Consider the following 24,075-nt stretch of genomic DNA (forward strand, 5'->3'; position numbering starts at 1 on the left):
GCAATTTGTAGTTACTTTTCTTCGACAAAGCGATATAAGTTTGCTCCTCTTTTCTTACCTTTGTGAGCGCACACTAGGTACTCTGAACCACGCAAATTTTGCTTTGCCTCGCAACTTTTGTACTGATTATGAGATTCGTACTGACGATCGGCAAACCGGTTGGCAAACTATGTCCGTGTATAGATTTCGAAAGATATGTCTCTAGCAATAAACTTATTCCTCTTTCTTGGCAGTAAATTTACACTTTTCGGTACTCACCATATTACACGAAAAAGTAATAGTGACCGGTAAGTTTTCGTGTGCTCGCCCTACATACTAACAGCAATGAATGCATGAACAATCCGTTTATTCAGAAATACTGATGAAGGACATTTGCCTCCGCAGAAGTGGTGCTGACGTAAACTACTGCAATGAATAAATGAGCAGATAAGCCCCATTAACTAGTTTACGGCACAACAAAAATTTGCTGGCAGTGCTGAAAAATAATGCCTTTGAAGCTACACTTCATCATCGGTGAAGTGCACAGTGTAGAATGGCAGTATATTTGCTTGAGCCATGGGGCAGAATATGAACATAGAGCATAAATTCTCAGCCATGAACACTTTTGCGCAGGGCCGTGTTCGCAATGCCACAATTCATTTTACCTTTGGCACTTTATAAGAAGTGCTTGAGGTACAAAAACTTATCACGCCAAAATATCCCAGTCAGCCGTTGTGATTCGATGCTCAATGCTTATCAGCTTTTAATGGGCCTTTGTTCTAGCCGTTCAGTTTGCGCCACGACATGGGTTGATCCCAAGGAGTGCTGTGAAAGGAGCGTGTAGTGGACAGTACTCATAGGGCCCCGCGACGGAAGAGGAGACTGGACTAGTGCCATCAGGCATATAGGCTTCTGGGAGCAGCCGCAGCAGAAGAAGCAGTAAGAAGGCTACGTTCAAGCTACCGGTTCGACCTCTAATATGGGAACATGGCACAAGCGCGTTAACCGACTTAATTAGCTATTTCAATCGCCTTCACCCGAGTAAAAAATTTACAGCTCACCACTCTCCTAGTCAGATCAACTTCCTGGACACGACGGTCTACATAAAAAAACCGAAAACTGAGAACGACATTTTGCCGGAAGCCTATGGATAGCCAGCAATATTTAGACTACAACAGGCATCATCCGTGACACTGCCGGCAAGGAATTTTTGTGGAACAAGCGAAACGAACAAGACGAATCTGCAGCATTGAACACGATTACGCTAGCGGAAGGAAACTATCCCTAAATTCATCTCGATAGAGCTATGATATCGCGTCAAGATTGCAGAGACAGTCGGAATTAGCAAAGAAACAGCCTACAAGAGAATCTGACAGGCCGCCGGCCTTTATAACAAGATATTCTTCTGCGCTCCCAAACATAAACATCATCCTAAGAAAATACCAGGCAATATTTTCAAGTAACGAGCGTCTGAGAAAAGCGTTCCCGCATGTACCAAGGGTTACCTATCGCTGCAGCAGGAACTTTAAAGACATGTCGGTGCACGCAAAATTCAGCAAACAGCATTCCCCGGTAATAGAAGCATGTTGTCGCCCCAGGTGCAAAACCTGTAGGTACCTTCAAGGTGACATTAAAATTAAAAGTACCACAAATAGTTTTACAGGCGAAGTGAAATCTAGCTTCACTTGTACAAGCTCGGATGTGATTTAAATGCTTGAATGTTCCTTCTGTAAGAAACAATATGTCGGTGAAACGGGACAATCAATGAACGTCAGATTAGACGGACATCGCGCGGACACAGCTAAAAACTTCCCAAAGCCGTCGCCGAACATTGCAACCAACCAGGTCAGAAATTTCTCACACTTAAACTCTTGATCTTACAGTCAAATTTCCGTTCTGGATGAGAAAAAAAATACAGAGAATCACACCTTATCCATAAGTTCAAGACATTGCAACCAACCGGCATGAATGTTTCAAAGGGAGCTTTAGAATTTATTGGCTATGCGTAATTTCAAGCTGCAGAAAACAACACTTACTTTGATTTCTGAGTGTTTTTTTTTCTTTTTTCCTTCTTCCTCAGGTTTTCCCCTTTTATTTAGCTATTTCTGCCATTTTAGTATTTTCTTTTTATTTATTTTTTTATCTTATTTTATTTTCACGAGCACCGGTTTCTGCCGCTCCTTCTACTATCTCTTTCAGAGGCACGATAGCCCACGACCGTAATAGAGGGCTTCTGTGCACGCCATAGACACGCCAGCTGACACACGAGCTTTGACACATGATTGAGAGACGGCCGTGCCCGTGGCCCTGTGCCCAACACTCCTTTATTCTCAATTCGGCACCCTCGCAGCTAACCCACCTTCACTCGTTGCCGCATCCACACGCCTGGTGCCCTCTCCCCTGTAGAAGAACCCCAACAATATTTACTGTGGCAAGGAAAGCATATGTCACCTCGAAGAAGACAAGTCCACTTGTCGAGACGCTGGCTCCTTCTTTCACCTTGTTGTCGCTTTGGTCATCGTCTAGACCAAAACCAGGTGCATAAGAAAAGGAAGAGACGTCGACGCTGTGATGCCAGAGAATGTAGGCGATGTATGGAGTTTTCCGTGAGAGGGATGGTGTTGTTAGGTGTATGCATACTTCAATGAAACCCGTTCCTGAATTCATTTAAGGATTGTAAACGCTTCTGTCAAAAGGGCACATGCTTATTCTAGAGGACTGGCTAAAGGTGGCAGCGTACCCAGTGGCAGTGAAGAGGTCAGTCCGAACACGAGAAATTTAAGAACATGGAGAAATACGCTGAATATCATGGACATTTCTGTTAAAAGGCGTGTGTGTTCTAATTGTTCCTGCAGGCCCACAACATATATGCAGGATTTACCTTGCGTTTAATTGTTTAATTACCATGTACAGTGATCCGCTTACTGGGACTACTCTGGTAGTAAACAAGCAGCAGAAGTCTATTTAGCGATAAAGTTGTGTCTTTATGTGCTTATACAAAAACCACAAGGAAGTAGCCTTGGAATGCTTCGCTTTAATAGCGCCAATGCAAGAAAATGAAACAGAGGTTTGAGGCAGGCGATAGCAAAGAGAGCACGAGAATTCATTTATTCCGTCAATGCCAATGCTGTGGTCATTGAAGCGCGCCAGAGGTAGCCACATGTGATTTGCTTTCCATTAAGCACTGCAGCGTCTGGAATGAGCTATAAGCAGTCTTTTTCGCATATAATTATTGACAAAAGGACGCCGCTCATAGTGCAGCCAACTTCTGCCTTGGTGTCTGCATATCCGTTCGTTATAGGCCGCCATAACCCAGTGTGGCGCCCGCAATGTCGTAAAAGAAGCAATACTCTGTTCCCATAACGGTTGGCGGTCGGAGGCATAACGGCATGGCAGAAAAGTCCGCCTTGAATTGAGGGAATTCCTCAGCATTTATATGTGTTGACATTGTAGAAGTTTGTGTTCATTGCTATCTTTGTTATTTCTACGCAAAGAAGACTTCAGTGCGAGGTGACATTGCCGGCATTCATTGCATACCAGTCGTCATAAATATCAGTTCATGATCTTTCTTTCCATGGAAAAGAGGAATATATGCGGAAAGCCAAGACAATAATACTTTTGTTAGGCGGCTGCGGGCGTCACTTTATTACCCTACAGTACCTCTAATAAGACGAACGAGTAGCACTTTATTATTTAGGTCATGATCAAACCGCAATGATGGAATGCTACACAGATTTAACGTGACATTTTTTGTTGTTGTGAACTCTGTTGAATTTTACGGTGTTCTCGCGTGATCATTTCATTCTTTGCGGGACTCGTAAAAGGATCTACCTATTATCGTGCCTAAGTGGATTACACCGAGGTAACAGTAAAAAAACTATTTCTCACAGCGGAGAATGTGAGGACGTTGAAGCGAAACTAGTCATGCATATTTTTACAACGAAGATGTTATTGCAGGTTGAAACACGTAACGACGTTATATCATTGTTTTGACGGTTTTATGGAAAGGCCAGATAACTAAAAAAGTTACATTTTGAACAAGTGCGTGCGAATGTTAGGGTAAGTATGGAGAAAATTTTCGGAGTGTGCGTAATTATTAGAACTGCAGGAATATCTGGCAGTACCATCATATGTTGTGGCAGCTAATACGGTTACAGAAAATGTTACGAGATGGCGCCTCACTAGTAACGACAATATAAACAGAGCCCACATTTCGTAATGAAGAAGACAAGTGCCTGTGAAGCAAAGGTGGTGTACAGCAAGCAGTTGTGGTTTTTATCCGAGAAATTACTTTACGGGTGATTCGTAGGTGTCATGGTGGATGGTGAGACGTTTCACAACTTCTAGCGTAAGGGTGCTTTGCTTGATTCCTACAGAATTGTTTGAACTTGTTATTGAAATAACTATTTTGCTACCCGTATGCCTTGTCTCCGAAACACACGTGCCTATAAAGCAGAAACGCTGCAGTCTATAAATGAGAAGTTATCGTTTCGGGCTTGCCTATCGTGATATGAAAGGAGTACAAAGTTTTCTCGTTGCCGCGTATAGAATTAAAACGGCAGAAATTTCGCGTTTTGACATGACTTGGTCCGTGATATGGGTGACGGGTATAGAAAGTTTCAAGTATGTACGTTCCACTGATGTGCGTTGAAAATATTTAATAAATGATCGTTTTGTCTCTAGTTATGTGCTTTATGTGAGGCCTGCAGATGATGTTCCCGCTATCCTCGGTAAACAATGTCAGCACGTTGTTGATGTTTCATTTCACTTTTTCTGATGTCATAAATTTTAATGTTTTTAATTTGTAGCAGTAAGAAGCATGTTGTCGACAAGATCCGACAAAGGTTTAATCTGTGCAGTTTACTTGCAGCCCTTTTGTAAAACTACATTTTCAAGCGTTATAGATGGTCAAACTGCCGTTATTCGAAATATTTGTAGGAATTTAAAAAGAATTCTACGAGCAGACGATGTCAAATTTGTTTAAAAGCAAGGTTTTTACTTGAGAGTTGTTCTTGTTTTTGTACTTAGTTTTAGGTCAATAAAACATTTAAATAAATGAATCCACTATGAAATAACTTTTAAATGCTCTAACGTAAGTGGACATAAGCTACTTGAAGCAGACAAACTCCGCCACATAGGCAGCGGGATAGCAGTCAACATTGCCAAAGGCACTGAAGCTTCATGAACTGTCATAAAGATGAGGCAGAAAGACTTGACAAGTGGCTGTATTCTATGTGCTCAGCGCGTCTGGAACATATTTTCATAATTCAGCGGCAGTCTTTTTTTTACTAAGTAAAAATGTGATAAATAGGGCTAGCAACCTCGCCTGTTTCATGAGGCGACCCGTGAGCAAGTGCTGTAGCCGACAGTGTTGCTCAGGGCACGAATTGTTAGCGTGCTTTACAGAGGGGCCAGCTTTTGCCTACGCACTTTGTTCACTATGCTTGCTCACATCACATGAGCAGTGTGGTCACGTTTACGTGTGCAGCTGTAGCAATGATTCCCTGAGAGAGCAAAAGTGGACACGGAAATGCTTACCGCGTTGCAGGAACTTGGTAATGCAATTCTGTATAAGTGAGTGCAAAGCAGAATCCGTGCATTGCTTCCTTACCTGTACAACTGACGTGCACCATAAGGGAAGGTGGTAGCATGACAGGAGCAAGACCAACTTGTCTGAGTCACGCTGAAGAGCTTTCCGTTTCTGAGTACGCTGATTGCTGATAGTCGTGTGTCACACTGGATTCGTTGCACTTTTGACGCACTTCGTCCTTCTCTTGCATATATATCTCGCGGTAACTAGTCTAATATCATGATTTCTCATGGTGTTTTCTCCCCATTGCAGGCGCATGTGCTGGTAGATGTATATACAAAGTAATATTTCCCAACAAGCTTCCAGTTGAAACTGAGCGATATGAGGATGTGTTGCTCGCCTTCATTCAGCTAATTCTAACTAGCCCAGTTTAGTTTTATATCCACTATGCTAAGTTAGCTTACATCGCATCAACATTCCCCAGGATGCGCCAAAACAGTAAACTTTTCACATTCAAGCAGCAGCACATGCATGCCGTGCCTAACAAAGCCGATTCCCCCAATCCAGAAATGAGGAAAGGCGCGTGTTGCCGGACTTTCCTCCTCCCCTGACGAAACGGTTATAGTAGTGGTCCTTGCCTTCTCGCGTCACTTCCCCCCTCTCTTATATGTAAACTGCCTCTTCTCCTCCCTCGCTCTTCTCCCTGTAGTTCTATCTGCGTCCCTTTCTGGCCTCGCACGTTAGTAGAAAGGGAAGCGCCGCAGTTTCTGGAATGCTTCTGAGGGGAGTAACGGATAATTATAGCTATCAAGCGGCTAATGTGGAGACGGCCAGGGCATTGTACATAGGGCATTGTGTACATTCGTCGTGGTGGAGTGAAGACGTGTTTCTCCCGTCGCCTCTTTTCTCTTACTCGCGCTATGATCTACATACAGGCTCTGAACCCCCCCCCCCCCCCCCCCCGACGCCGTGTGCGCGGCAGCAGCCGACAGCAGCAGCAGCAGTGGGAAAGTCGACGGAAGAGCCAGGAAAAGCTTCGCTAGAACTGGAACTGTCGGCTTGTTTCCTCCTTTGTATGTTGCGCTGTACCTGTTCTAGAATGCATTACAAACTCGCCCAGTCGTCAGCACTAGTGAAGAGCTTTAGGACGCTTGTATGACGTCATGATCACGTATTTGTTTTTTACTTGTGCATTATCACGTTGCGCTCTTTCGCCGAAGCAGGGTAAGGCAGTTGACGTATAGGACGAGAACCGTCATACGTGACCATTCAGTGTATCGTGGTGGGCGTCTGGCTTACCTTAGAAGTAGATGCGAATCACTCCTTAAATCGAAACACCCATTCGCGCTGCGCTTTCTCCTTTTGCTCAGAAAGCTCTGACTTCAGGTCACTATTGCTGAGTGGCCAGGGCTTGGCTGTCCATTGTCCTCGACACAAAGTATTCAGCAACGTGTGTTATGGGCTCAGCGAAAGCGATTGCAGTACGACGCAATAGGTGCTGGCGTTCCTGGCTGAAATTCGTATACAACAAGCGCACAACGTCCACCTCGAAGCATGGCGAGACTACGGGCTGCTCATACACCATGTGTCAGCTTAAGATAGAAATTAACCTCCTAAAGAGCTTCGTCGTCACGTAGATGGCCACACATGACCACTCCTGGAACAGTTGTGCGTGGTGGTAAAGTTACACTTTCGGCGGAAAACCGAAGAGTGTTACGACGGCAATTGTCGATGCCTTTCGCTGCTCCTTCTGTTGAGGTGAGTGTGCGTTCCCGGAGGCCTATAATGGCTCCATACAATCGCAGAAAGTCGACGTTCAAGACGAGGTCTGGAGAAAGATTGCGGAGTGCAAGGCAGCTGACCGGAAACGTAGGGCACACGAGTTTGCACTCTGACCGGTGACATGCCCAACGGTGCTGCAGTATACCAGCCAGCAGTACGAATTTGCGTTCCAGACAATGGCGGGATAACTTTTCCAAGTTTCACCGCTAATTTCCCGCTCAAGAATGAGCGGTCGGCGTCCGTGTCCAATAGTGCACCAATGGCGTGACCACCGAGCCTAACATGTATGTCCAAGGAGAATATCACTGAGTCCAGCTACTGTCCTCGTTCAATCGCACTGAAGAGACCGTACTCGCATCGATGCAAGCTCTTCAGAAGGAGGATCTTCAGTTGCCTCTCCTCCGAATGTCGCTGCTCTTATGTTTCCCGGTGAAGGCTTGGCGACACTCCCTGCACTGTCATTGGAGGGCGTCGAAGAGCTGGGAAAGGTCGCCTTGGAAAGGGTAAGCGCGACTGCCGCCGCGGGAACGGTGGCATTCTCTCCTGGTTCAATTCTTCCTCAATGACCTTAGACCTTTCGCGTTATCTAGGCCTTCGTGAATCGACGGCAGAAACTCGCATTCCGAGGCGGTGGTATGGGCACTGGCGGAATACGCGACGGGCAGTGATAACAGAGGGTCCAGGGTACTTCAGACATCAGATTTCCTCTGGAGTGGGCACTGATCCACCATACGTTGAATCGGTTGCACGTATGAGGGCGGCTCCATATGACGTGGCATCAGACATGGCGGGACAAAAGGTGTCGGAGCGAGAACGGAGGTTCACCCCACAAACTTCCGCATACAATGACGCTAAAGCTGCGTTGCCACAAGCGACATATTGCTGTTTGGAATGGGGCCTGATCTCTTGCTGAGCATCATTTCTCACGAGAGCAGAAGTGGAACCCAGCGTGAGCTGAAACAGCCAGCAGAGTCGTTCGACCTCATCACGCGCCACACAGGAGATAAGGTCCCGAGGAAGGTAAATGTCTCCAAAGGCAATCGGGTTGATCGGGTAAGCAGCGTTCGCTTTCCTGTCATACGGAGTTGAGCGGTGCTGTAGCATCTTCTCCATCGGGGTGGCTTCGGTCAAGAATTGAGCTAACGTCTTCGGTGGGCTTCGAACAAGGCCATCAAATATGTTTTCTTTAACTCTATGCATCAAATGGCGCAACTTGTTTTCCTCAGGCATGGTAGGGTACACCCGACGAAAGAGGCACGTCATATCCTAGACGTATGACGTCATGCTCTTATTCAGCAGCTCGATGCGGGAGTGGAACACCCAATCGGCTCGTTCACAGCTATTAGCATTGGTGTAGGTTTCCAACAAGAAACGGCAGAACCTTGCGTAAGGTTTCATGAGCCCTTCTCGGTTATTGTTCCAAGTATCAGCACCATCCCCAAGGCTGAAGCACACATTGCTCAAATTTGCCGCGTCATTCCACTTGTTTATATGTGGAACAAGCATAAACTGATCCAACCAGTTTTCGAAGATATCTCCGTGGAACAATTTTGACACTTGTAGATTTTTAAGCAGGCACTGAGTTGCCGTTGTGGCCGTACCTTGCATAACAATCTGTGAAGACATTGACATTCCTCCAGAAAGAGGTCCTTCCATACTAGTCCATGGGACGCCGACGTTGTTTTGGAGAGATCACGCTCCAGAAGCAACGCTCGGATTGGAATGCTGGCCCGGTGGACAGGTGTGCTCACTAATAGGGCTGTTGCTTCTGCTACCACGAGCTGTTTGTGGCATCGGATGAACCGTACGCCGAACCTCCACCAGTTTAGTCACCAAATGCCATTTGAAGACGTGCGCAGCGTCAGCAAAACAGACAGCTGGACAAAATGGAATGGATATTATAAAGCCTGCGTCATCTTTCTCCACTTAATCTTTTTCAGAGCCCAAATCTGGCAGAGCGCGCGTCGCGTTCCTAACTTCTTTCATAGCGCTGGCTCACGACGCCTAGTGGCAATCTCTATGGGCAAATACCCGCTCGCGCAGAGCTGATGGCAGTGGTTATGTGCGCGGTCACAAATCCGCAGACTCTCAGTGCGGAGAGAGTGCAACGTGCGCCTGCAAACGGTCTTGGAAGGAATCCGATCGGAGCGGACCCGAGTTTGGACCAAAGATTGGAGCGGATTACAAGTTCGGCTAAATCAGACGTAAACCTGTCACGATGTATTCTGAAACGAATAGGCTTATTTCAGCCCAGCGACACAAGTTATTCACATGTAGGGCCAATTTGTTTAAAATATGTAGACACCACGTAAATATCAGGTGTGTTGATGTCAGCGGCATATATCGAAATTTCTAGTTTGCCGTGAAAGCGGCCAGATAGCATAAATCAGTTACTGAAAACTCAGCTGAAATTGTTCAAAATGCTTCGCATTGAAAAGTGTCTGACTGCCGCTATACGAGCGGTTGTTTATGTCTAAGACCTCCTGACTCTGTGGTCGTCAAGCCAAAGCAACCGCTGGGCAACGGACACTAGAGTTCATTTAAGGACATGACCGTTCTTGCATGCTTGCTCTTATTCCGACGCGCAAGCCAAGCGTGAACTCGCACCAACTAGGTGCAGGCTGTCATGTCCACTGAGCGACGGCAATCACCACAGCGGTGCCAAACGCCTCTTCTCACGAATCGACCGCGCTGCCGTCTAGCCGCTCATAAACACTCCGACTAGATATTTGCTCATCTCAATGCACCCCATCCCGCGCTTTCATGGAACACATTAATTCGTAGCTGAGCTCTCACGATTGCGCTACGGTGGACTGGATGGCTTTTATTGAAAAGTGCGAGTACGTATACGTTCTGTTCGCTTTTCGCGTCAAGGGTAGCACGTTTCTCCGAAGCCGGGGCTGCTCTTGAGAATTGAAAGAGCAGGAGGAAACCTTACGTACGCTCGCTTTTGGCTGCCGCGTTCAAAAAGGCTCCTTGAAATGAGAGTATTGCCCTGCCGCAAAGATGAATATTCTGCTTTCACTCAGCGTGAGGACAAAGACCAAGTCATTGCAAAGAGCCAATTTTGAGAAAGATGGGCCGCGGAATGGCACGCGGGAGAGAAAATGCGTTCTAAAGAATAATGAAAAAATGAACTATCTCTCTGAAATATAGCTTCAAAAGAATTGAAACAGTTCCTCAGTCATTTCTACATAATGAGAGCCGACTCGGCGAACGCGTAGTTGAAAATAGAGAGAGAAGAACCAGCCTGAAATGACCAGACAATGTATAGAGCTGTCACGTACCCCTTTCTCACCAAGCTGCAAAATTTGTACCAACGCGGCTTTTTGTACTATACCCAAATGCTGCTATCAATGAGAGCAGTTATGTCAACGCGGTTTTATTTACTTACATCCTTCATCGCATGGCCACCTAATTTAAATTTTTCTAATGAATCTCGCCGTTAAGATGCAACTGAAAGCCACGTTGTGGGTCCTTCTACTGTGTTTCGCAGATAGGCAGCCAATGCATAACAATGCTACAGAAATTCTAGGAATTGTCTACTAATGCGTAGCATTCTTGGGGTCCGCTGCTACATAGCGTTTCCTTACTTACATAGCTAGCTTATGCATGTCAACCCAACGCTGCCAATCATCATTTATTAAACTATTATAAGGATTACATCTGTTAACTTCACTCACTGTGCATTTATTTTGGAGATATGTCGTATCAATGGAACCCGAAAAACCCCGTGGTGACAACTGCCTTTTGCCACGCTGCAGCTTTATTTTTCTTATTTTGCTTTTTTTTTGTTACAGCCTTAACGCACCGACGGCGACCTCAACAGACTTTCCCGTCTTATTTTTCTCATGCTACCCATCATCCACTACTACATTATAATAACGATTACTTGTGTGTAGTTCTTTGTTTTTCTTTTTTTTTGTTACGACCTTGACGAGCGACGGCGTCGTAACCAGTTTTTGTTTCTATTTGTTCTGTTTTCAATCATTATTATTCTTTTACTATAACATTTTTATAAGGATTGCACGTGTTGACTTCATTTTCCGTTTTTGTTGCGACAGTGACGCAGCGATGGCCCAGGACAATTTTCTTTGGGTGTGGCTCACACAGACATCTGTCTGGTGCGTGGAGGTTCCTGGTGCGAATATCGGTCAGAATACGTCTTTTTCAACCGCTACCATCATCTTATATTCCACAATTATAACGATTGCATGTGTTCACTTGAAGAGTTGCGCATTTATTTTGCAGATAGAAGGCGTCATGGGGCGGACGTATTTTGTTTATTTTTTTTTGGGGGGGGGGCACTCGTGACAGAATTAGGCATTAATATGCGTCGCATATGTAGTACCGTGATGTATAGTTTGAGACATTTGACTAACTTCTTGCATTGCTCAACTGTTCTGCAATAAAACATCGAAAGTGCGCGTTGGCGTTTACTGATAGATGCCATATTCTTCGGAGAAAAGGTGCTAAATATTGTGGAGATTGTTTTCTTTGTCTTTTGGGGGGAGGGGGCAGGAAAGGGCACGGGTATGTGGAGTTCCAGCCCGCGACTATTGCGAGTATTTCTTTATTACAGAACACATGCTTAACATGCTTTACTTTTTAAGCAGATATAGCAAATTAATCCAGCTAGCGGAAGGGCAACCTTTTAGAGGTATATTCTGTTTGGTTCCTTTAGTGTTGAGAATCGAGTGATCCTAATTGGCAATTTACAGCCGTCTAGCCGATTGCAGTCACCGCATAGCGCGCGTGAAGTTTCCGCGAACATCGTTAATATTGAAACCATCTCGTATGCAGCATCTCCAGAACTAGTGGACTAATTCTTCAAATACACTGGTATCTGGTTTCCAGTAAAATTTGAGCTGCACACGCTATTGTTTAGGATTTTCGTGAATACCCTGGCAGGGCTTCATAGTTAAGGTCTCCTCTGATTGCCCTGCACATTTTTTTTTTATTCGAAAGCCAGTCCTGCGGCAAAAAATGTTTTGTGCGGGGTCTCTACATGCGACTTACCGAATCTCACTGTTCGACCGCCAAGAAGTTACGGCCCTGATTAGGATTGCATCTTGCGGAGTCTTATGGATTTGAAGTTCAGTGATTAAAGCGTAGACTGAAAGGAATCAGTTCCGGACAGTCTTTGAATATCCGAAATCAAGAACGGACCTGACAGATAGTGTAGCGCACTGTAGTATAAAGGTTACAAACAGGGATTAGGTGCTTCAGAAGGTCTGCCCAATGTTTTGATAGGATGACCTATTGTCGTCAAAGGCGCATTTGATGAAGACTGGTCCCCCTTTTAAAACGTTGGCCCGCCTTTCTGACGTACCTTATCCGTAATTATAACCTCTATACCGCATATGCATGAATAGTTGCTTTGGTTAGATTATATCTAACAAGCATTCATGGCTCGGACCGTATATCCACAGATGGTTGTCAGGTGGGTGGCCTGAGCATAGGCCACCGGACACGCGCACATCCGGCGTTGACTAGCGATTTCATTCGGGGCTGGGAACGTGCGATATCCTCACGACGCCCTAGCGGTGACGTCATTGTCTCTATGCTCATTAAGGCTTTATTTTTTTTCCTCATCGTCACGTCATCAGCAACGTCGTTCCAGTAAAGTTTGTTCTTTCTCCTTCAAGTTGATCTGATCTATTGAAGCAGGGGCGAAGTTGGAGGTAACAGACTTGGAGATATCTTGCAGCAAGATATTTACACAACAAAATGCAGAGTTTGCACAACACTGATGAAAAACACGAAAGTAGACAGGACCTTTCTCTTCCATTTTTCCTTTGGTGGAGACTAGGATACTGGTTTCTACATGCGACTTACCGAATCTCACTGTTCGAACACCAAGAAGTTACAGCCCTGATTAGGATTGCATCCTACGGACTCTTATGGACCTAAAGTTCAGTGATTAAAGCGTAGACTGAAAGTAGTGAGTTAAGGACAGTCTTTAAATCCACTTTAGTAAATGATGAAAAGAGGAGGTGGCAACTGCACGCCCGCCTCAACATTCCCCTAACTACTACGGTAATAATATAATATTTGGGGTTTTACGTGCCAAAACCACTTTCTGATTATGAGGCACGCCGTAGTGGAGGACTCCGGAAATTTTGACCACCTGGGGTTCTTTAACGTGCACCTAAATCTAAGCACACGGGTGTTTTCGCATTTCGCCCCCATCTAAATGCGGCCGCGGTGGCCGGGATTCGATCCCGCTACCTCGTGTTCAGCAGCCCAACACCATAGCCACTGAGCAACCACGGCTGGTATCCACTACGGTCGCAAACAAATTTTAAACACCCACTGGATTGAGCCCCATCTCAATAGCAGAGTTGTCGAATTTTAGGAAAGCTGATTCCTAAAGCTATTTCTCATCATGGCTCTCTCTCCCCTCTTCTTACCACCTTAGTGATTCCTCGCTGCACGGATGCCTCTAATTACTGCCGTCATGATTCCGTGTAATTTTTCCGCAGGCCCGCTCTCATAGAATACCTGAAGGGACACACGCAATGGCCATCAACAAGCACTCCGCAAAAGGAGCATTCTTGTAGCATGTCGCGATGGCACTGCGCTAGGCTATATAAATTTTCGACGACTGGGCTGTGCTTCAATTGGGCAACCCTCGTAATAATCTCAGTGCAGGTCATAGACCGTGTAAAAGCCGTTTGCCATAGCGAGTCCTTTGTCGTAGGTATTTAGACCTTAGAAAAACGCGTGCAGCGTCCCTCTCCCCCCCTCGGCGATGGTGTCAATGCTCCTCCATTCATGGGTTGGATTCGAGCGCTTCACGCACGGTCAACTACCGTGCAGAGAAGGAGCCGAGAAATTGCTAGCATGCGTTTGCGTCATGTCACCTATTCTGCATGTTTGAGATGAGTGGCTTAACACGTTCCCCTAAAGATTACACTGGGCTGTTTCGCTGAGTCATACCATATATCACTGCCGCGGTTGCGGTATCGAACTTTATAACAAACAATGGCATAACTACATCACCAACAAACATCAAATGAACACAAGTAACAAGAAATCAAGAAAAAAGAAGAAAAAACAATACGTTGTTCTACAACACACGATTGCAGTTCCAAGATTTATTTATTTATTTATTTATTTGTTGTGTATACTTTTAGGGCCCAAAGACACTACAGAAAGGAGCGGTATAAACAAAATCTTGTGCAGTGAAACGAGAAAAAAAAACGTTACAAGGCATTTTTCAAGGCGATATTGAATCGTTCTGTATCTGCAATGGCAGCGATGGAGGAGGGAAGGTGGTTCCATTCGGTGGTTGCTCTTGGAAAGAAAAAATCGTGAGATAAGCTTGCGTGGTACGATGATACGCTTACACTGAATAGGTGATGGGCTCTAGATGAAACCTACCAAGGTGGTCGAAAAAGAGCGGATTTCCTACTTGACTGTGTTGGTAGATTTATGAAAAAGAGTCAGGCGGGAGCGTTTCCGGCGGTAGGAAAGGCCCGGAAAGTTCGATATTCTTTTCGTGGACGTGACGCTAGAATGACGGGAGTAATTAGACATGAAACGCGCGGCGCGATTTCACACTGCTTCGAGGGAAAGGATGACAGATGTTTGACTGACCTCCCACATGGCGTATGCGTACCCTAATATTGAGTGGACGAGTGCTTTGTAAAGCATAACTTAACGGGAGATGGTGCAGTGAAAACATTTCGACGCAAATAGCTAAGCATGCGGTTTGCGTTGCAAGTCAAATATTTCATATGAATGTCCCAGGACAGATTAGACGTGATGTAAATGCCGAGATATTTATGACAGCCAGCGGGAGGTAAAGAACATTGTTAAGGACGTATTTAGGCACACTTTGAGAAAAAAAAACTGTACAGATAAGCATGCGTTTACATTTACGTGGGTTAAGTGTCATAAGCCAATTAGTGTACCAATCGAAAATGCTGCCGAGGTCACATTATAGTTTAAGGTAATCTTTATTGTTAGCAATTTTTGTGCATTACACAGCCATTTGCGAAGAGCCGTATAGTTGAAGTTGAAACGCAGGAAGGAATGTCCTTAATGCACATTAAAAGAGCAGATGAACGAGAACTGACCCTTGTGGGATGCCAGATGATACCGCGGTAGAAACAGAAGTTGTTCGCTGTCGCATACTGGGTACGGCTAGATAGAAATTCTTTGATCCATGCTAAGACATGGGCATCTATATCAAGGTGACTAAGTTTGAAGATCAGTAAATCATTTCAAACCGAATCGAAAGCCTTTGCAAAATAGATGAATATCTAATGTGTTTCGAATCCCAGGTCTGCATTATGAACAGGTCGTTTGTGAATGTTAGCAGTTGCCTTTCGCACGAACAGGTTTTGAGGTACCCGTGTTGAGAATTACTGAAAAAACTTTGGGCTCAAGGAAATCTATAAGGTGCGAGTGTAATACGTGCTCTAATATTTTGACAGGAATGCAAGTTAATAAACATAGTGAGCATGCACATCACCTGATTTATGCACGGCAACCACCTTCCCTACCTTGCAGTCCGAGGGCAGCGCCTGCATTTATAATGACTGTTGTAAAAAAATTCGATAGAATCAGCGATTAACATATTTTTTTAAAATTCAGCATTTTTTATGATGATGATGATGATGTCGAAACCTCAGCAGTCATGGAGGCATTACGGAAGCAGGGTGTAGACGAGCCGTATGTAAAAATACTGAAAGATATCTATAGCGCTCCACAGCCACCGTAGTCCTCCATAAAGAAAGCAACAAAATCCGAATAAAGAAAGGGGTTAGGCAGGGAGATACGATCTCTCCAATGCTATTCACAGCCTGTTTACAGGAGGCATTCAGAGACCTGGATTGGGAAGAAATGGGGATAAAAGTTAAGGGAGAATACCTTAGTAACTTGCGATTCGCTGATGATATTGCCTTGCTTAGTAACTAGGGGGACCAACTGCAATGCATACTCACTGACCTGGAGAGGCAAAGCAGAAGAGTGGCTCTAAAAATTTATCTGCAGAAAACTGAAGTATGTATAACAGTCTCGGAAGAGAACAGCAATTTACAATAGGCAGTGAGGCACTGGAAGTCGTAAGGAAATACATCTGCTTAGGGCAGGTAGTGACTGCGGATCCGGATCATGAGACGGAAATAATCAGAAGAATAAGAATGGGCTGGGGTGCGCTTGGCAGGCATTCTCAGATCATGAACAGCAGGTTGCCATTATCCCTCAAGAGAAATGTGCATAATAGCTGTGTCTTACCAGTACTCACCTACGGAGCCGAAACCTGGAGGCTTACGAAAAGGGTTCTACTCAAACTGAGGATGACGCAACGAGCTATGGAAAGAATAATGATAGGTGTAACGTTGAGGGATAAGAAAAGAGCAGATTGGGTGAGGGAACAAACGCGAGTTAATGACATCTTAGTTGAAATCAAGAAAAAGAAATGGGCATGGGCAGGACATGTAATGAGGAGGGAAGATAACCGATGGTCATTAAGGGTTACGGACTGTATTCCAAGGGAAGGGAAGCGTAGCAGGGGGAGGCAGAAAGTTTGGTGGGCGGATCAGATTAAGAAGTTTGCAGGGATGGCATGGCCACAATTAGTACATGACTGGGGTTGTTGGAGAAATATGGGAGAGGCCTTTGCCCTGCAGTGGGCGTAACCAGGCTGATGATGATGATGATGATCATCATGATGATGATTTTTGATGAAATGCCATCAGGACCTGCACATGACGACATTCTCGAATTATCAATCAGTCTCTCAAGGGCAACTGCGTTGATCTCTAAGAGGTCCATTGGTAGGAAAGAAAAGCTTGGAAATGGCCTAAATAGAGTGGGGACATCTTTCGGAAAATATGTAGCAAGTTTTTGATTCAGCATTACGCAGAACTTATTTAATGCCACTGGTGTGCCAGACAGAATTACTTGAACGTGCGCATTTTGTGCCATTGATTACGCTCCAAAACTTGCGAGGATTGGAGGATAATAACGATGTTAGTGTTCTATCGAAAAATGTATTCTTGCCATTTAATACCGCAGCACAATGCTCTCGGTTTACCTTCATGTAAGGCGTCCAACAATCGGCCTTGCGTGACACTTTGGCGCATGAATACCCGCTTCTTTTTGTTGCGCAATTGTTTTACAGAATTATTGAACCACGGCTAGCGGGAGTTTGACGGAACTTTTGTTTGTGGCACAAATTTTTCAACAAGAAACAAAGCTTTATCTTTGTAGAGCAACCAGTTGTCTTCAATTGATCGCTGCTCGAAACCAGAAAAGTAACAGTCCAAAAAAACCTGTAAACCCCAGTTTATGGCATCGATGTATGCTTTGTTATATTCCTGAATAACCTTAATTTGTTTCTTAGAAGAAACCTGTGCCCGCAGGCTGAAATGGATTATAGAATGGTCACTGATTGCGGGCAAATTTGTCGGAGAAGAAGTTAAAGCGGGTTGCGTGGTGAGTTTTAGGTTTTATATGTTCTGTTGTGACCTCAGGGTGGAGGAAGAAAGACAGACTCTTTCCGCAGACGAAGAAGAAACGAAAAACTTTACAATATTTACAGATAGTGGTTGATAGCGTACAGGTAGCAGTAAGAGCGCATCACACCAACTGGGTGGCTGGAAGGGACTCTCTTTTCACAATGGGCCGTTTCTCCCTTAAATCCCTTGGGAGACCCCTCGTCGGCAGGAACCAGTTTGGGCGAGCTCTCGTGAGCAGGAACCAGGCGGGGTAGTGTGATGACGGCGCCCACATCGAATTCTTGATTCGTCATGGAGATGGCTTAGCGCTTCTTGAAATCGCCTCCCGTGTCGAATTCTTGATTCGTCGCAGCGAAGTGAGAGCTCCCGTCGCGTCGTGGTAGCCCCGTGGTGCACGTAGTATGGCACAACAGTTCTCAGAAGTGGGAGTAGTGCGTGCAGGATTTAGGAAAAGCTGGATGAAGTATATATCATGACATAAATCTCAAAATTCTCTGAGCTCTGCTGAATTTTGTCTAAGTCGAGGTATTTTTCCACATAATGTCTGGAAAATTAAATTCACCCAAAAGGAATAGGGGTGATTTTAGGTACCTGATAAGAAGCTGATTAATGACTCCATGAAGTTCATTGCAGAAAGATAGTGGTGTGGTTGGTGGTCTGTAGCAAACACAAAGAACGATTTCACGACAAGAAATTACAATGCGCACGCACACAAGTGCAAGTCGTGACACGACGGCAATGTCATGAGAAATGGTAATATCAACAACCGTGATCAAGACACCACCACTGAAGCGAGCATCCCAATCACATCGGTAGCATCGATAGTACTTCGCGCATTCAAGTATCTCTTCAATTTGTTCTGTCACAGAAAGCCAGTTTTATGTCAGAGAAATGACATCTGATGAATAGGAATAGATGGTACGGGACAGCCGGACGCGTTTATTTTGTACACTCCGTGCATTGACAAAAAAGAAACGAGGCATTTTAGCGCTAGATCGAGTGATATCTAGCTACGAAGAGTCGGAAGAACTGTTGCCTGCAGATTAGACAACGTCATCGCTTTGCGCACAGGCTCGTCTTGAGAAATTTACTTCACAAACATTGTCACTCGCTGCGCGATAATAGATACTTTTAGCGAGTCCGGTATTCTGGCAGGAGCGGGTGGTTTGCCGGTTTAGCGGGGGCGTAAACGTGAGCGGCCAGATTGGTGGCGCCAGCTGATGGCGGAAAGCTCAACCACACAAACGCAAAGCTAATCACTATATTCAGCTTAGCTCCTGCTATAAATTCTCGACAGCGGCGTAATCGTGTTCACAATTACGCCGCTGCAAAAAATTTGCACCGGCAGCGCAGCAGAATATGGTGGGTTACTGCAGTTTTAGCTCTGTGTTTCTCTGGTTGAACTCTACACCACCAGGCGGCTGTACCACTCTGGCCACTCACGTTTACGCCCCCGCAAATCCGGCAATCCACCCAAACCGCCCCTATTTGCCGGAATAGCGGACAGGCTAAAATTCTCTAATGGTACTTCTCCTTGTTATGAACAAACTTATTAAATTTCAGCGAGAACGGCTGTCGGCTTGCTTCCCCAAACTGGAGCAATATTTTCTGGAATTGCGTGAGGCTCTACAGAAGTATTCGCTAACAGTTATTGCAGGCCCCATAGCCTTACTTTTCCGCGAGAGGAGGGCATCTTTAGCTTTGGGCAACAAAAATTTGGCAACGATGGGTCGAGACTTTCCAACTGTGTAAGAACCCAATTTATGCGCCCATGCATGAAACATCGGCGTCAGAAATTTGTAGTTTGATTTTACGAAAAACAATATCACAGACCAGACCCTCGGACGGCACCTGTAGTTCAGAGGGGTTGTGCGGAATGCCAATCAATATCAAATTGTGGTCTCTGGACCTGATCTCAAGGTCATTCAGTAGAGAACTGAGCGCATGGCCTTCACTCCTGACAGCTTCCGCAAGTAGCCGTGCGATGTCGTTGAGGCTTGTGGAGACCTCCCAAAATGACCAATACAATAACTTCAACTGCAGACAGTATCGTTGTTCAGTCAATCACAGTTTGCTCTAGAGACTCTTGTTTTTCTTTTAGATGGTGAAGAGCATTCATCACTTCAGTGCGGCGGTGAACAAGTTTTGTAGAAAGTGTTGTGACGGCCGTTAATATATAGTTGTCAGGCTCAGGGATTTGATCAACATCTCCACATCAAAACAGCAGCTTCATAACAAAAACGCTTTCACAAAAGCACTCATAACGGACAGTTGGGCAAGGGAGACGTAGCAAACTGACGTTGCTAGAACGCTTATAGTATGGAGAGTGCGACTTACAAACCTGTTGAAAGAGCATAAATGGATTCATGAGCGACTGCATAGCTGCCTCTCTTCCGTGCACACTGAAAGGGCTCAGGTGTTGCCAGTTATTTAAATCCTCCCCCTTCACTGCTGTGGAAGACAATGGTGCTGACAATTCATACATAAACACAGTGCCATCGTATAATCGTGGTGGAAAACAGACTTCCGCATCATCGATGATGGGAGGCGATAGCAGCAATGGCCTGGATGAAAAGGCGTTGGGGATCGCTGGGTCCTTGAGTGGTAGCTACGTGTCAAATAGTGTGGTAAACTGCACAAGGAGCAGAAATGAATTCAGGAGTGATTGCATAGCCGTCACTCTCCCATGCCCCCAGTAAGAGCTCTCTACAGCCTCTGTGTCATGAATCGGCACTGACAAAGTCCGCAATGCGCACCGCCAAGTGGGCAGGAATATTCTCACCCAACCATTTCGCAAGGTAATATTACTATCCTGGCATAAATGAACTGTTGTGAAGCCTGCAGAACGCATCCACATTACCCTAAGTGACTCCCTTCCGATGTCCCAGTGACACGTGATATCTCTGTAACGCCAGCGCCCATCTTGTCGATCTTTCCCCGTGCGCAGTCGAAGTTGTAAGGTAAGACAACAGATTGTCGCCTGAAAAGACAATTAGCATGGAACCAAAACCTCAGTAATCAATGTCCTTTTGAGGGCCAATGTCACTGCAAACGCTTCGCTCTAAATTGTCCACCATCACATGTGGGTTGGCCCAAAGCGGCGGCTTGCAACGGCTGTAGGAAACTCATTTTCCTTTTCCTTCAATTTCGCGACAAAGGCGAAAGCCACTAATTAGTCTGAAGCACATCGTAACCGTGTCTTTCGACGAACCGAATCCTAACACTTGGACAGCAACGCATGCGTATACTCGCGCGTGCACTTTTCACATTATTTGCTCGGCAGTCACCTTTCTTTGGCTCAGAGAGTATTCGGCTATTGTAGCAGCCTGCAGGACGCTTCACTGTGTTCCCAGGCTTAAATGAGCGTTCGGCGATATGTTTAGGTGGCCACTATTACGCCTGAATGTTCACGAAATGCTTCTTTTGCGGACACTTTTCAGGACGATTACTGATATCTACAAGCGCCTAGCTTAGAATTTACCCTCCTTCACTTTTTCATGCTCAATGACTGCATCCTAACCTTTGCGCATTCACCCATGACGTCATTGTGCTTAGCAAGTTTGGTCCTAGACGCCTCGACTGCGTCCGCTTTTCTCCTCTTGCGCCTACGTCTCTTGTATTTAGCATGTTTCACGAAGTGTGGTGCTTCGGCTCTCGCATCTGAAATTGCGCTACCTTCTTGGGTTTCGCAATGCGCCTGTGTGCATTTGTAATCAAACATGACCACATTTGATAGTTGAGCCAGCTAGCTTCTCATAAAGTCTACATTCGGCTGGCTTAGCTAAATCACTGTCGTCGACAGCATGCTGAACTTCTCATTGGCGTTCGCCGCCAGCCTCTTCTTCACTACAGCCTCGCGAAACAGCGAAACAAGTGTTTCTCTTCACTGATTGTTGTGTGTGTGTCTGTGTGTGAACTACAGGCACCACAGCCATTTCAACGTTCTCTGAACTAATTCGATAAAGGCTAGCTTTATCCACGATAGGCTTGGCTTCGGCACTGTCGTCGTGGCTTTTGCAGCCAGCCTGACTTGCATCATTGAAGTGTCTGACTAAAGCCTTCTTACTAATGGCAAAGTCTTGCACTGTTACATTGCACAAGCGCTACATAACACAGGCGAGACTGGACGGGAGCAGCGCTTCTAATTTTGCCCTCTTTCTCACGCACCTGTTCAAAAAAACTATACACTCCTCTGTGCTGAAAGTGCGTAGCTGGCTTTGTGCTAATTACAATGAAGGCATACGACCTGCTCGCTCAAGCTCTGATTTTAAGAACGTGATGTCGCGTCGCTTCTTACTCGCGCTTGTCTGCTTCTTGGCTTAGCATCTCTCGATCGTCACGCTCCGACCCAGTGAAGCATAACGCCGCATTGCGAGGTTCAGCAGTTATCATTGTTTGCGCCAGCCTTTCGTACTCAACCTGAAGTTGTGTTCATGTAGCGTGAAAACTAAACATAAATTTTGAGTTCGAGGGTTCTTTTATTATATTGTATTAAGATTTTTGAACTTCAATTATGGGTTTTACGTCTGAAGATAATGATCTGATTATCACGCACGATGAGTGAGGAACTCCAGAATAATTTTAACCATATCACTTACTTAACTTGCACCTATGTTTAATTACACGAGTGTTTTTGCATTTCACCCTCATAAAAATGCAGCCACCATAGCCGGGATTTAATTCTGGTACCATACCAGCGCGAATCCAAAGCCACAAAGCAACCACGGCGGGTGTTTTGAATTTGCAAAGGCTGAGATGCGAGCTTTCTCAGTTCCTGTCTCTCGATGGGTGCTCTCATATCATATGACTCGTAGGAATTTAGGACATCGTGACTTCATTACTCCCGATTGCGATCCATTTCCGCAACAATCCCACCTTCATCTCCATTAGACACCTTTGTATGCGCGCCCTGGCATGGCCTTACCATTTGTTGTCAATATCAACTGACATGCCAGCTTGAGAAAGACGCAAACAATTCTTCTTACCTGTTGCTGAATGCACTGTCGTCTCTGGATATCATCCACGGTGTCGGACATGGCTGCTGCGCGATCTTTTCGAGGGTGCTTGAGATGGCCGTTAGATTACTTGATCTTCTCACCATTTGATGTTGTAGAGCTCACCGAATCCTGCCCGACTGCACCACTAAGTTGTTCTTTCTTCTTCAAACTGCGCCTTGCTATTCTGCTTTTCCCTAAGTTAGAGCATAGTACAATTTGTCGTACATACGGCTAAACAAGTCTCATTGTTCGACCACCAGTTCGTTACGGCCAAGAGTAGCGTTGTATTGGACGAAATACTGCTGATCTATAAGTTCAGTGATTACAGCCTAGACTGAGAATGATGGGTTTTAGGCAGTCTTTAAATCCCGTTCAGTAAACAACAAAACGGGTATTTGGCAACTGCTGGCCGGCTCCAACATTCCCCTAACCAGTACGGTTACAACTGAATTTAAACCATCTACTGGGTTGCGGCTAACCTGATTTGCAGAGGTGTTAGACTTTAGACACGGGTTTGACACTCCTTCCCAGCATGGCTCACTCTCTCTGTCCTATCCCCCCAATCTTAGCGATTCCTCGCTACATGGATGCCTAGAATTTCTGTCGGAACGTTTCTGTGTAATTTGTCCACCGGCCCGCTATCAAAATACTAGAAGCGACATGCCCACCGGCAAAGAAAAAGCGATCCATCAATGGGGAATTTTTGTCGAATCTCACAGTGTCACAACACTGGAACACTGGCCTATATGAGCTTTCGGCGACTGGGTCCTTCTTCAATTGGGGAATTCTTGGAATATGAGACAGCTCATAGACAGCGTAAAAGGTGCTTGCCATGGTGGGTCCTTTGTGGAGGTATCTAGACCTGACAAAAGCACCTGCAACGTCATTACCCCCCCCCCCCCCCCACACACACACACTTCGTGACGGTGACAACGCTCCCGTACACATGTGTTGCATTCGAGCGCTTCAGGCATGGTCATTTACCGGGCAGAGAGAAACCAGAGAAATTGCTGGCATACTTCATGCATCACGCTTCCTATTCTGCATGTTTGAGATATGACTGGCACAACAGTTCCGTTCGGCCATATGTCTGGCGTTCTAGTTGCCACATGTAAGTTACATTTGAGAGGTGTGCCTTAATTTCTATTGCTTAGGTAAAGTCAGCAAAAGCACTGAGTCGGAGTGCTTCTTAAGGCTCAGTTTTCTACAGCAAAGACGAAAAACCTCCACTGTATTTGCATATGTGGGGAGCGAGTCAATAAAATTTCTATAATAATATGAACCACGAGGAAATCAATCCATGCGTGTGCTTGTA

Source organism: Dermacentor albipictus, chromosome 2, assembly GCF_038994185.2.
Source record: "Dermacentor albipictus isolate Rhodes 1998 colony chromosome 2, USDA_Dalb.pri_finalv2, whole genome shotgun sequence".
Lineage (NCBI taxonomy): Eukaryota > Metazoa > Arthropoda > Arachnida > Ixodida > Ixodidae > Dermacentor > Dermacentor albipictus.